General features: G+C 39.0%; 1 protein-coding gene and 1 non-coding gene across 2 annotated transcripts in view; both read left to right on the forward strand.

Moving 5' to 3' along the window:
• Positions 1–15,671, forward strand: part of UAP1 (UDP-N-acetylglucosamine pyrophosphorylase 1) — a 246,640-nt gene that overhangs the window by 112,605 nt on the left and 118,364 nt on the right. The window lies entirely within an intron of this gene.
• LOC142869648 (U4 spliceosomal RNA) lies at positions 119–259 on the forward strand. Its single transcript, XR_012918228.1, has one exon. It is a non-coding gene; the product is annotated as a U4 spliceosomal RNA (small nuclear RNA).

A 15,671-nucleotide genomic window follows, 5' to 3' on the forward strand; every position in this document is an offset into this window, starting at 1 on the left:
GAATTACCATGTGATCCAGCAATCCCACTACTAGGTATATATCCAAAGAAAATCAAATCAGTATGTCAAAAAAATATCTGCACTCTCATGTACACTGCAGCATTATTTACAACAGCCAAGCTTTGCGCAGTGGCAGTATCGTAGCCAATGAGGTTTATCCGAGGCGCGATTATTGCTAATTGAAAACTTTTCCCAATACCCCGCCATGACGACTTGAAATATAGTCGGCATTGGCAATTTTTGACAGTCTCTACGGAGACTGAAAAACAAACAAACAACAAAAAAAAACAAAAAAATACAACAGCCAAGATATGGAATCAACCTAAGTTTCCATCAGTTGGTGAACGAATAAACAAAATGTGGTATGAATACACAATGGAGAGATTGGATCAAGATAGCGGACGAGAAACACCACCAGACAGTGTCTCTGCAGAAAAGACAGATTCTAGCAGAAATTAGAAAAAAGAAGCAAGAAGACGAGCATACAGCGGACGAGGGCCGGAAGGAGGGGTACCTGAGACCCCGGGAAACTCCACGGGAAGAGGTTGCGGAGGAGAACTGGAAGCTGAGACCGCTGGAGCAGCCCGGAGACCAGCGGCAAGGATAGGTAGATCAGTCACCTTTCCCCTCCACTGCATCTGGGACTGCTGGTGGGCTCCCCAGCGAGTTGAGAGACCTGCGGACACCAGCCCAGCAATGACGGCAGCTGCCAGCGAGCGGTAAGCCTGTATCGGACACAGCACCAGGCTCCCAGATCCCTCAGGGCACCTCCCTGTTAACAGACCTGAGCCACGTGGCAGGCGCCATATTGCCTCCTTCTCCCCTCCGCCCACCCTACACATGGCTTCCCAGAGAGACAATACAGCCACCAGACGGAGGCACCTCTAGGGAACGGGACCTTCCCTTTTGGGACCCTACAGCTGACTAAGGGGAACTCAGACTGTGAGCTCCCTACCCGCCAGCCATCCCAGGTGCTGCTGGCACGGTGATCCCAGGAGAACGGGGCAGACTCAGAGGCTGAGAGACATAGACCCAGCTTGGGCTCCCTATGGGTGAATTGGGACCGGCACTCCTCTCCCTGGTGGGGATATAGTTTGAATTCCAGGGCCCAGAGGTCAGACCTGCAGACCAGATCCTGTGCACCAAGGTCTAGCATTGCCCGGGGCACAAAAGGGATATACGTGAACACCTTACTGAGGTGTGTGTGCCTTTAGGGGCAGATCAGCACCCTGGAAGAAAACCTTCCTCCCAAAAGGAGGCCGTACACCCAGCCCAGGTGGAGTTCCTTAGCAGGGAAACTTCCCACCAGCATCACAGTCTGGGGAGGCCTGGTGGCTTGTGGTCTGGCCTGCTGGCAGAAGCCCAGGAGGAGCTGCAGAGTTGGGAACGGGGAAAGAAGCCAGGCCCGCTCCAGACTGCGGGTCTCAGACAGCCCCACCCCACACGCAGACTTTCTGGCTGAGCGGGACCACTCCAGCCCCTCCCTGACAGCTTTTCCTGGAAGCAGAGAACAGAACTTTGACCCCTGCTAATGGCATTGGTGGTGCCTGAGGGCAGGCTTACCCAACCCAGCTCCGCCCAGACTCTCTCCTAGACCAGCCCTCACTGAGGGGGAGAAAAGGACACACCTGGAAGTCCCAGGGCCCCACCGACCACCTGAGGCACTAGAGTGCCTCCCTACAGGAACAAGAGCTGATAACAGGACACAAAAACAACAGCATAGCCTGTTCCTACAAGCAAGCGCCATCTACTGACAGGGAGGACATCCTGCACAGCCTTTTCACGGCACCTACTGACTCATTATACAGGGAGTGGTCGAATCTCACCCACAGACACCACCTACCGGCTCAGAAACTAAACAAGGCGTGTGAATACCCAAACAAAAACCTAAAGAAAAGAAACAACTGATGGACATGGGAAGAAATCAGCGAAGGAACTCCGGAAATATGAAGAACCAAACGGAAAACACACCCCCAAAGAGGAGCACCAGCCACCTAGAAACAGACACCAACCAAAATCAGGCAACCAAAATGACAGAAGAAGAATTTCAAATGTGGATCATCAGAAAATTCAACGACCTGCAAAAACAACTCATTAACCAACACAAAGAAACCACAAAAAGCCTCCAGGATCTGAAACAAAAGTTCACTAAAGAAATCGACACAATGAAGAAAAGTGTAACCAAACTCCTGTAAATGAAGAATCAATTCAGGGAACTACAAAATACAGTGGAAAGTCTCAAGAACAGGGTAGATCAAACAGAAGAAAGAATCTCAGAGATTGAAGATAACACCCTCCAATTAAATAAATCAGTCACAGAGATAGAGCAGAGAAACAAGAGAAAAGAGCAAAGCCTACGAGAGATGTGGGATTATGTGAAGAAACCTAATGTGAGGGTCATAGGGTTACCAGAAGGGGAAGAGGACAACACCCAAGAGTTGGACAAGCTATTTGAAGATATAATAGAGGAAAATTTCCCAGGCCTTGCTCAAAATCTCGATATACAAGTTCAAGAAGCTCAGAGGACCCCTGGGAGATTCAATGCAAACAGGAAGATGTCACGACAGTCATGCAGTCATCAGACTGACCAAAATATCAACTAAAGAGGCCCTTCTAAGAACTGTAAGACGAAAGAAGCAAGTGACATACAAGGGAAAGCCAATTTGAATAACACCAGACTTCTCTAATGAGATTTTACAAGCAAGGAGACACTGGGGCCCCATTCTCACTCTTCTGAAACAAAACAATGCCAACGCCAATCTTATTCCCTGCAATACTAAGCTTCATATATGAAGGAGAAATAAAGACATTCTCAGACAAGCAAAGTCTCAGAGAATTCACCAAGACAAGACCAGCCCTACAAGAAGTACTCAAAACAGTGTTACGCACGGAACACCATAATAAAAACTCACGAATATAAAAACAACCAAAACCCAAAGATTAAAGGCCAGATAATACAATGGCTCAAGAGAGAAATCAAAGCAACAACATCCAACCCAACAGAATGAACAGTAATCTACCTTACCTATCAGTTCTCTCAATAAATATGAATGGCTTAAACTCTCCACTCAAGAGACATAGGCTGGCTGAATGGATAAGAAAATACAGGCCAAGTATATGCTGTCTTCAGGAAACACATCTAACCTGCAAGGATGCATATAGACTAAAAGTAAAAGGGTGGAAATCAGTATTCCAGACAAGTGGAAGCCAAAAGAAGGCTGGTGTGGCAGTTCTAATTTCAGACGATTTACTTTTTAAAGCAAAAAAGTAGTGAAAGACAAAGAGTCATTATATAATGGTGAAGGGCACAGTTCAACAATAAGAGATAACAATTTTAAATATATATGCACCCAACTTAGGTTAACCCAGTTTCATAAAGCAAACCTTACTGGATCTAAGCAAATGGATTAATAGCAACTCCATAATCACCAGAGATTTCAACACCCCACTGACGGCACAAGACAGATCCTCCAAACAGAAAATTAATAAAGAAATAATGGACTTAAACAAAACTCTAGAACAATTGGGTCTGACTGACATTTACAGGACATTCTACCCTAAATCCACTGAATATATGTTCTTCTCATCAGCTCATGGGACATTCTCTAAGATTGACCATATCCTAGGAGACAAAGTAAACCTCAAGAAATTAAAAAAAATAGAAATCATATCATGTACCTTCTCAGATCACAGTGGAATAAAAGTAGAAATCGACCCTAACAGAAACTCACATTTCTACACAAAAACATGGAAATTAACCTCCTACTAAATGATTCCTTCATAAATGAAGAAATCAAGATGGCAATAAATAAATTCTATGAAGAAAATGACAATGGAGAGACAAGTTATCAAATCCTCTGGGACACAGCTAAAGCAGTTCTGAGAGGAAAGTTTATCTCCATAAATGCCTATAACCAAAAGTCAAAAAGATCACAAATAGACAATCTAACGAAACGACTCAAAGAGCTGGAAAAAGAAGAACAGACCAACCCCAAACCCAGCAGAAGAAGTGAAATCAACAAGATCAAATCAGAACTAAATGAGATTGAAAACAGGGAAGCTACTCAGGAGATTAATAAAACAAAAAGTTGGTTCTTTGAAAAATAAACAAAATTGACACACCATTGGCTAAACTAACAAAAAGCAGAAAAGAGAAATCTCTAATAAGCTCCATCAGGAACAAAAAAGGAGATATCACAACTGATCCCACAGAGATACAAGATATAATTTATGAATACTACAAAAATCTTTATGCACACAAACTGGAAAATGTGGAAGAAATGGACAAATTTCTAGAAACACACAGCCTCCCTAGGCTCGACCAGGAAGAAATAGATTTCCTAAACAGACCAATCTCAAGAGCTGAAATAGAAACAGCAATTAAAAATCTCCCTAAAAAGAAAAGTCCCGGTCCAGATGGTTTCACACCCGAATTTTACCACACTTACAAAGAAGAACTAGTACCTATCTTGCAGAAACTATTCCACAACATCGAGAAGAACGGAAACCTCCCCAACACCTTTTATGAAGTGAATATTACTCTGATACCAAAACCAGGAAAGGATACAACAAAAAAAGAAAACTACAGACCAATATCCCTAATGAATATAGATGCAAAAATTTTCAACAAAATCTTAGCTAACTGAATCCAGACACTTATCAAAAAAATAATCCATCACGACCGAGTGGGCTTCATCCCAGGGATGCAGGGATGGTTCAACATACATAAATCTATAAATGCAATTCACCACATAAACAGAAGCAAAAACAAAGACCACATGATTCTTTCAATAGATGCAGAAAAAGCTTTTGACAAAATTCAACACCCTTTCATGATACGAACACTTAATAGGCATAGAAGGGACATACCTAAAAATGATTCAAGCCATATATGACAGACCCATAGCCAACATCATACTGAATGGGGAAAAATTGAAAGCATTTCCACTTAGAACTGGAACCAGACAAGGCTTCCCACTATCTCCACTTCTATTCAACATAGTGCTGGAAGTCTTGGCTACAGCAATCAGACAGGAAAATGGAATTAAAGGTATCCAAATAGGGGCAGAAGAGATCAAACTTTCACTGTTTGCTGATGATATGATATTATATCTAGAAAACCCCAAAGATTCAACCAAGAAACTCCTGGAACTGATCAACTAATTTAGTAAAGTCTCAGGATACAAAATCAATACACAGAAATCGGAGGCATTCGTATACGCCAACAACAATCTAATTGAGAACCAAATCAAAGACTCAATTCCCTTCACAATAGCAACAAAGAAATTAAAGTACCTAGGAATATACTTAACCAAGGAGGTAAAAGACCTCTATAGGGAGAACTATGAAACACTGAGGAAGGAAATAGCAGAGGATGTAAACAGATGGAAATCCATACCATGCTCGTGGATTGGCAGACTCAACATCATTAAAATGTCTATACTACCCAAACTGATCTACAGATTCAATGCAATACCTATTAAAATCCCATCAGCATTCTTCACAGATATAGAAAAAAACATTTTACGCTTCGTATGGAACCAAAGAAGACCCCGAATATCAAAAGCAATTTTAGGCAACAAAAACAAAATGGGAGGCATTAATATGCCAATATCAAACTATACTACAAAGCTGTAGTAATTAAATCAATCTGGTATTGGCACAAAAATATAAATATTGACCAGTGGAACAGTTCTGAGAATCCTGATATAAAACCATCCTTATATAGCCATCTAATCTTTGACAAAGCAGACAAAAACATACGCTGGGGAAAAGAATCCCTTTTCAATAAATGGTGCTGGGAAAACTGGATAGCCACCTGTAGAAGGCTAAAGCAGGATCCACACCTTCACCTCTCACAAAAATCAACTCACGCTGGATAACAGACTGAAACCTAAGGTATGAAACTATTAGAATTCTAGAGGAAAATGTTAGAAACATTCTCCTAGACATCGGCCTAGGCAAAAGAGTTTATAAAGAAGTCCCCAAAGGCAATCACAGCAGCAACAAAAATAAACAAATGGGACATGATCAAACTAAAAAGCTTCTGCACAGCCAAAGAAATAGTCATGAAAGTAAATAGACAACCTACAGAATGGGAGAAAATTTTTGCATCCTACGTATCCGATAAGGGGCTGATAACTAGAATATACTTATAACTCACGAAAATCAGGAAGAAAAAATCAAATAACCCTATTAAAAAGTGGGCAAAGGGCCGGGCGCTGTGGCTCACGCCTGTAATCCTAGCTCTTGGGAGGCCGAGGCGGGCGGATTGCTCAAGGTCAGGAGTTCAAAACCAGCCTGAGCAAGAGCGAGACCCCGTCTCTACTATAAATAGAAAGAAATTAATTGGCCAACTGATATATATATATAAAATTAGCCGGGCATGGTGGCGCATGCCTGTAGTCCCAGCTACTCAGGAGGCTGAGGCAGAAGGATCACTCAAGCCCAGGAGTTTGAGGTTGCTGTGAGCTAGGCTGACGCCACGGCACTCACTCTAGCCTGGACAACAAAGCGAGACTCTGTCTCAAAAAAAAAAAAAAAAAAGAAAATGCACTAAGAAATGCTCACACACACAAACAAGTGGGTGCATTAAGAAAAAAAAAAAAAAAAAAAAAAAAAAAAAAAGTGGGCAAAGGACTTGAATAGAAACTTTTCTAAAGAAGACAGAAGAATGGCCAACAAACATATGAAAAAATGCTCAACATCTCTAATCATCAGGGAAATGCAAATCAAAACCACAATGAGATATCACTTAACCCCAGTGAGAATGGCCTTTATCAAAAAGTCTCCAAACAATAAATGCTGGCGTGGATGCGGAGAGAGAGGAACACTCCTACACTGCTGGTGGGACTGCAAACTAGTTCAACCTCTGTGGAAAGCAATATGGAGATACCTTAAAGCGATACAAGTGAATCTACCATTTTATCCAGCAATCCCATTGCTGGGCATCTACCCAAAAGATCCAATGACACTCTACAAAAAAAACACCTGCACTCGAATGTTTATAGCAGCACAATTCATAATTGCAAGGCTGTGGAAACAGCCCAAGTGCCCATCAATCCAAGAATGGATTAATAAAATGTGGTATATGTATACCATGGAGTACTATTCAGCTCTAAGAAACAATGATGATATAGCACATCTTATATTTTCCTGGTTAGAGCTGGAACCCATAGTACTAAGTGAAGTTTCTCAAGAATGGAAAAACAAGCACCACATATACTCACCGGCAAAGTGGTATTAACTGAGCAGCACCTAGTGGACACATAGGTACTACAGTAATAGGGTATTGGGCACGTGGGAGGGGGGAAGGGGGTGGGTATATACAAACATAATGAGTGAGATGTGCACCATCTGGGGGATGGTCATGCTGGAGACTCAGATTTGTGGGGGGAGGGGGGAATGGGCATTTATTGAAACCTTAAAATCTGTATCCCCATAATATGCCGAAATAAAAAAAAAAATACACATTGGAATACTATTCAGCTTTAAAAGAGAAGGAAATTCTGTCATTTGTAACAGCATGGATGGATCTGGAAGACATTAAGTGAAATAAGCCACGCACAGAAAGACAAATACCACATGATCTCACCCATATGCAGAATTTTAAAATGTTGAACTCTGCAGAGAGTAGAATAATGGTAACTAGGGGCTGCAGTAGTTGGGTAGGGGGTTGGGGACATGTTGGTCAAAGGATAGAAAATTTCAGATAGGAGGAATAAGTTCAAAAGATCTATCATACAACATGGTGACATACTCACTATAGTAATAATAATATATAGTAATAATATATAGTAATAATAATATCTTATATTCTTTTTTCTTTTTATAGAGATGAAGTCTCAACTATGTTACCCAGGCTTATCTTAAACTCCTGGCCTCAGGCAATCCTCCCACCTCAGCCTCCCAAAGAGCTGGGATTACAGGCGTGAGCCACCATTCTTGAAAAATAGTATTCTTGAAAAATGCTAGGAGAGTGGATATGAACTATTCTCATCACAAAAGGGTAATAATGTGAGGTGATGCATTCATTAGCTTGATTTAGTTGTCCCTCAATGTATATGTACTTCACAACATTGTGTTGTATACAGTAAAAACCTAACATTTTGTCCATTTAAGAAAATAGATAAAAATAAATAAATTTAAAAAATATATTAAGGAACAACACAAATTTGTTAACTATTTATTAGAAATACATACGCGGGACTATTTCACAAAATAGCATTTATGTACTCATAAAAGGCAATAAACAGTCCCCTAAAGATGCAAAAATGTTCAGAATCTGCTCCTATTATAGCATTAGGAAATTCATCAAATTTTAAAATATTCATCAGAAATATCAAGTCGATATTAGCAAATTTTTAAAACATTTATTATAAAGAGATCTGTAGGTAGGAAGCAAGACAAAGTACCTTAATACCTTCCTACTAACTAGTGAAGTCAGGCTATGCACATACAATTGAAGTTAGAGAATAAAGCAAGTAGAATCACAGAGAGTAATTTAATTATCACAATGGTGGTATATTCATTATAAAAAATAATCAAGCAAATATATTTTCTATAACAAACATTATGTGTACATAGCCTTAAGATTAAGGATACATAATATCTTCAAATAACAATATCTTGAGGGAACTTCTTGTAACTAAAATTTGTCAAAACACATTTCTGTCATAACAAAATACTACCAAGTATAAATGTGACAAGAAAGGACTTTAATACTTATTTGCTTAATGTTTACATTCTTATTGCCTCCAATGGGTGATCTTGTAATTATGTCCCCACTTTCACCTTTATAAAACAAGATGTAATGACCACCTCAGTGTTTTGTCATTCTCAACACTTCCTAATTTTTCTGGGTTCCTTATTAAATTGTTAAATTATATTTTTTGACTCTGGCTTTTGTTACAAAACTGAATAGAAAATATAGGACTCCAAATTTTGTTCCCACTATAGCCTGAAAATGTTTTGACATATATGAATCATTGCAAATTTCAGAATATGACTTTTGGCAAGTGTATTATTATTATTAAATTTTCATTAGTTAAATTGAATAGTCTTTTCAACAAATGGTGCTTGACCAATTGGATATCAATATATCAAAAAAAAGAGCTTCAATCTATATCCTACACAATAATAATACATTAATTTAAGATGGATCATACACACAAATGTAAAACTTTAAACTATAAAACTTCTAGAGGAAGAAATAGGAGAAATATTTTGTGATCTTGTAGTAAGCAAGAATTTTGCAGATAAATGATAACAAAAGCACAATCTATAAAAGAAAAATTTGAGCTTTTGCTTTTTCAAAGACAATGAAAAGACAAACCACAGACTAGGAGAAAATATTTATGAATCATGTATTTGATAAAGGACTTGTATCCAGAATATATAAAGAATGCTCAAAACTCAAAAGAAGACAACCAATAAAAAAATGGGCAAAATGTTTGAACAGGGACTTCAAAGAAGATGTTCTGATGGTAAATAAGTGCATAAAAAGTTGCTTGACCTCATTACTCATTAGGAAAACGCAAATGAAAACCACATGAGCTACCACTACACACATACATATTAGAATGGCTAAAATTAAAAAGATTGCGAATGCTAACCTTTTGGTGAGGGTGTGGAGAAGCTGGAACTCTCATAGACTGCTGGTAGAAATATACAATGGTACAATTACTTTGAAAAACATTTTGGACGTTTCTTAAACAGAAACATACAATCGTATACTACATGATCTAGCCATTCCACTCCTAGGTATTTAGCCAAGAGAATTGAAAACATGTCTATACATAGACTTGTATTGAAATATTTATAGCATCTTTTTTCTTGTAATAACCCCAAACTAGAAACAACTTAAATGCCTCTCAACAGGTGAATGGCTACACTGTGGCACATCCGTATGATGGAGTACTACTCACAAACTGAATGGAATGAGCTAGAGATACATGCAGAAACATAGATCTACCCCAGAACAATTATTCTGAGTGAAAGAAACCAGACAAAAATTAGCACTAATGTAATGATTCAATTTATATTTTTGAAAATGCAAACTAATCTATCATGACAGAAAGCAGATCAGTGGTTGTCTAGAAATGAGGGGTTGAGGATGGGAGGTAGGAAGGATTACACAGGGGTGTGGGGAAACTTAGGGGTAATGGCTATGTTCAGTATCTTGATCATAATGATGTTTTCACAGGTGATTACATATGTAAAAACTTAATAATTATATACTTTAAATATGTATACTCTATTACATGTCAGTTATACCCCAATAAAGCTGTAAAGAAATCGAAAGAGCATCAGTGACCTATAGAGCAATAGCAATAGTATGTGTATTCGGAGTTCCACTAAGGTGAGGAGAGAGGACGGACAGAAAACAATATTTGAAGAAATAATGGCCGAAATTTTCCAAATTTGATGAAAACTGTAAACCCACAGACCCAAGAAGCTCAATGAAATTCCAGCCAGATGAACACACACACACACACACACACACACACACACACGTGCACACCAGGCACATCATTATCTACACTATTATGCAAAGAAGCCATAAAAATTTTACAAGAATACATGCAAATAGATACATAAGGTGTATATGGAGGGAGAGAGGAGAATGAGAGTGGAAAACATGAATTAGTAAATACAATGAAAGACGTGACTTTATGGACCAATGAAGAAAGTGTGCCATTTATAAGGAAGTGTGTGACTGATTAACTTAACCCTCTGCAGCCAAGGCCAAAATATCACCAGAAGCAAGAATTTGGAGTCAAGGGTCCAACAGATGAAATATAAGACATACCTAATGCTTTGATAGCACTGTGTATAAGGACCTGTTATAAATGGCTTGTACATATTAACTCACTGAATTCATATGACAATGCTACAAGGCAAAGGCTGTTATTACCACCATCCCTATTTCAAAAGTGGGGACACTAGAGCACGAAAAGAATCAATAATTCTCCCCAGTTGCACAATTAATAAATGGTAGAATCAAGATTTGGATCCAGATGTTCTGTTTCTAGAGTCTGATTTTTCTCAACTACTACACAGTATAGGCTTCTAAGAATTCCCAGGAAGATTGGGAGCAACAAGGTGATGAGATTTTAAGCCAATTTTATCTGAATATTTAATGACAAGGTAAACCAACAAGCGGAGGAATTAGGAACATCCCAAGAAGCTGGCATGTGTGCATTTTACATGTAAAGTGCTGCTTTCTTGAGTGCAGCAGATAGCAAGATAAAAAAGGCACAGTTGATTGAGCTGTCTCACGAAAGGGATGCATGCAGGGTTGGGATCAGGAAGGGTGTCACAGGTACAAAATACTACATCTAGTTTGGGGGAGCAGAAAATACTTTGTAAGGGAGGGGGCATTTGAGATGACTCTTGAAAAATGGAAAGATTTCTTTTTTACAGGACAAGATGGAGGAGATCAGAGGAGGATTGTGTAACATAATTATTATTTTTGAGTACCTCCTATGTTCCTGGTTCTTTGTATGTTATCTCAATGAATACCGCCAACAACTGTAGAAGGTAGGCACAATTACCCCCATTATTCAGATTAAGAAGCAAGCCATTAATATTATTTTGCCTTGAACGTATTCTCTCTCTGAATGTTACCACTAACCAACTAGTCTCCCCAAATAGAAAATTAGAAACTATTCAGAATCCCTTCTTATTCATCTCTATATCCAATGATTAAATCATGTTCTTTCCATCATCTACATAGTCTTATGTCCATTTCTTCCCACCCATCCCTGTGGTATAGCTTAAATGTATGCTTTCCTGTCATTTCTCAATAATTCAATTGTTTCTTGGCTAAAACCCCATCTCTAGTTTTATCCCCTTCTAATTCACCAGAATGATCTTTCTGAAATAAACATAATATTTATTTCCATACTGGGATATATGATTTAGTATGATTCCATACTGGGATGTATACCCATTATATTGGACATAATGGAAAGTTTATTCCAAATTGACTCAATAAGGAAATTCAACAGGAAAACTTCTTGGCTCATGTCATGGGAAGTTCGGAGGGAAGGCAGACTTCATTTCAGTGTTGACTTAATCTAGCAGCTCCAGAAATATTTCCCTGAAATTCTCTCATGTCTGCCTTCTCCATTGTGAGTTTTATTCTTCAGGCTAGTTATGAGGCATCTCCAGCAGTTTTGGGAATCATATTTACATTAAAGGATAGTATGATGTCCAATGAGAGAGACATTGCATTTCATTCTTAGGAGTGAGAACACTTTATCCAGAAGCCACCAAAGAACTTCTTAAATTTCATTAGCTCATTTTCATCATGTGTACAATTTCTGAACCTCTCTCTCTGGTTAAGGCAATGCCATCCATGGATTGGTTTAAGTCTGAGATCCTGAACCAATCACTGGCAAGGAGCATGGGATTATAAAAGCAGCTTAGACCCACTCCCAGAGCTGGGGGAACAATCTTCCATACCACTTGAATGCTGCACAAGCATGCTTCCATACCACTTGAAGTGGCAAAACTGATACTGAGTAGAAAATCATGAGGTCATTACATTTAGTAAGTGCCAAACCTTGCCCAACTGACAAGGCCCTTTGAGTTTTGGCCTCTGCTTGTCTCTCAGGACTCATTCCTTGCCACTCTTCTTTGCACACACAAAATCAAGCCATTTTCAACTGCCTACACTGCCCAAGAGAGAATATGCTCTTTCAGATGACCAATTTTAATATATCTACATCTGCATTTACATCTTAGCTGATGTCTATATATCTTTTCCACTTCCTGGAATGCCAGCCCCCTTTGAATAACTGACAAGCATATCCTTCCCTATTAAACTAAAGTGTCCTCTCCTATGTGAAGGCTTTCTTGATTTCTTGGACAAGTTTGACCAACGAGTCCTTTGTGCCATAACTATACCTAGTTCATACTTCAAATATTGTGGATACCTCACTGTTTTGCAATTATTTGATTTTGTTTTGGTCTCCTTAACTAGATTGCTAGCTCCTTAAGGTCAGAACTATGCCTCCTATCTTTCTTTCTCTATAGCCTAATAGGGTTCCTAGCACATACCAAATCCTCATAAATATCTCTTGAATGAATGAAGCTTGCCCTCAGCACCATTGTCTCCCCTCTCTTTTAGGTTCTCCTTTCTTAGTCTCACCAGCCCTGGCCAGTCTCCCCAGTGCTGCCTTGCTAGTGATCAGATCTTATCATTAACACAGTCAGGTGTAAAATCAGAATTGCTTCATACACCTAGGAACAGTCATCTCTCTAGTAGGCTAACCCACCAGGTGAATGAGTCCACTTACATGCACTAGCATTAAAGGGCTGGGAGATCTCCTCCCAGATTTGTGCTTGGTATTTCTTTCACCATATCAGTGATATGCCTCTGCTTCTTTGTTTGCCCTAGGAGTGTCTCTAATAGGCCTTGGGAACAAGCTGCAGGACAGGTTTGGGTCCACCCCTGGATTGTTGGATTAGCCTTCTGCTGTCTTTCTGCTTAAGGTTTTGCTCCTTTCAGTCTATTCTCAACATACCCACCAGAGAGACCTTTTAAGTTTAGTTAGATCTTGTCTTTCCTTTTCTCAAAACCCTGCAAATGATTTCCCTTTCCACTCACAGTAAAAGCCAAAAACCCTCCTGGTCTATGAAGCCCCGATGATCCGTTCCCCTATCCCTCACCTCCCTGGCCTCGCCATTTCCCAGCCTGCCTCCTGCTCACCCTCCTCCTTTAGTCCAGTGGCTAATACAGAGACTTTAGCCATGAGGCCTCCCTAGTCATGCTTGAATACACCCAGCGTGCCTCTGAATCAAGGCTTTTCCACTTCTATTCTTGTTGCTAGACTGGTCCTTCTGCAGATTCATATAGTTAATTCTCTCACTCCTTCAAGTCTTTGTTTAAATACCATCTTCTGAATGAGGCCTACCTGGATTATTCTTTGTTAAATTATAGCTTCCCTTTACCCCACCTTTAGGCACTCTTGGTTTCCCTTACTCTGCTTTTTAAAAATTGTACTATGAAATGTTCATATTCCTTACAATTTTTTTCATTTAGTTATTTATTATTCCCTTCCATTTTACATTAGCATTTATGTTTTACCAACAGGTCTAATGGTCACAAGTGGCAATTTTTGAAGATGAGTTTTGAAATGAAAAAGGAATATTTGAAGCCTAAGACTGTAGAAATTTCTGCTAAGACTAGTGGTAACAAATTACAATCTTCTGAATCATTTCACTGCACTAGTACAATGAAGAGCATGAAATATGTCCATCTTTACAATGAAAGCTGATTATCAAGGGGTTTTACATGGGCTGGTAATCCAAGTTGTCCACTGGTAAACAAACAATGGCTTCCAAAGATATGTCCACATCCTAATTCCTGGAACTTGTGAGTATCGTCTTATTTGACAAAAGGATATTTGTGGATGTGATTAAGATAAAGATTTTGAGATGAGGAGATTGTCCTATATTATATAGATGGGCTTTAAATGCAATCACATGTTCTTGTAACGTTTAGGAAGGCAGGAGAGATGACACAGAGATGGGCATGCAGAAATAGAACAGAGTTAATATCCATAGGTGCCAGGGATAACTCTGGGGGCCATTATTCAGCCTATCACATGCAAGTATGAGAAACTGAGAAGATTATATTCTCAAACAGTACAATAAGTCAACATATTGATAACAAGCCACATGATATAGAGGAAATTTTGTGTAAAGAAACTGAAGAACAAGAGTTTCTTTATCCATGGTGATGAGTACACAGATTTCAAAAATAAATATGCTGTAGCATTTGTAAGACTTTCGATTATGGTAAGATTTAGGAAAATCTTTTCTGCTGCAAAGAGCTAACTAAAACAAGAAAAGGCCAGAAAAATATTAAGTGTTTGTTTTTATGTCTAGAAAAGAGGTCTATCTTGGAGGCACTATATTGCAAATATAACTTGCCCCATCAAAAGCTGGCTCAGTGAGAGTTTTCACCTCTGTGGTAAAGAAAGAAAGGAAAAGAAAAAGAAAAAGAAAGAAAAAAAATATACTGATGGCCCAGCAGATTGCTTCCTTCAAAGAAAGGTGCTATTGAAAAACCCATACAGATAAACAAAAAACTTATGGATGATTCTATAAAAATGCTTCACTCTGTTGAAGACCTCTTCACTTGAGAATGTTTAAAAACCTGTGTAAACGTCAGAACAAAAACCATGTAAGTCTCCTGTAACATACAGATATCTGGTGGTTGGCAGAAGAAGAGTTCTTAACAGGGGTGTTGAGCCCACGGGCAAATTGTAAGACCTCTTTCAAAAAAATATGAGGCCAGATTTTGCTGAGTGCTTTGAAGATGAAGAACAGCTGCAGAAACTTAGCCTTTTTATAAGACATTTTTAATCCTGTGAGGCAGTTGACAAGTCTCTGTGAGACACTGAGGAAAATGTATAGCCTTAAGTGACAAGAATCTTGGATTGAAAAGGAAAAAGAATCTTTGGAAAAAATCACATTGCAAAAGGAAATTTCAAACTATTTCCACTGCTTGGGATTAGAAGTGTGGAAAGAAATCAGTGAGTTTCAAGTCTTACTAAAAATAATCTGAAAGAACTGGAAAACAACATTGGGCAGTGTTTTTTCTTCTTTCAATCCAAGTGTATGAGTGGGTGAGGGACCTTTTTTCTGATCTTCTACTC

Source organism: Microcebus murinus, chromosome 2 (assembly GCF_040939455.1).
Source record: "Microcebus murinus isolate Inina chromosome 2, M.murinus_Inina_mat1.0, whole genome shotgun sequence".
Lineage (NCBI taxonomy): Eukaryota > Metazoa > Chordata > Mammalia > Primates > Cheirogaleidae > Microcebus > Microcebus murinus.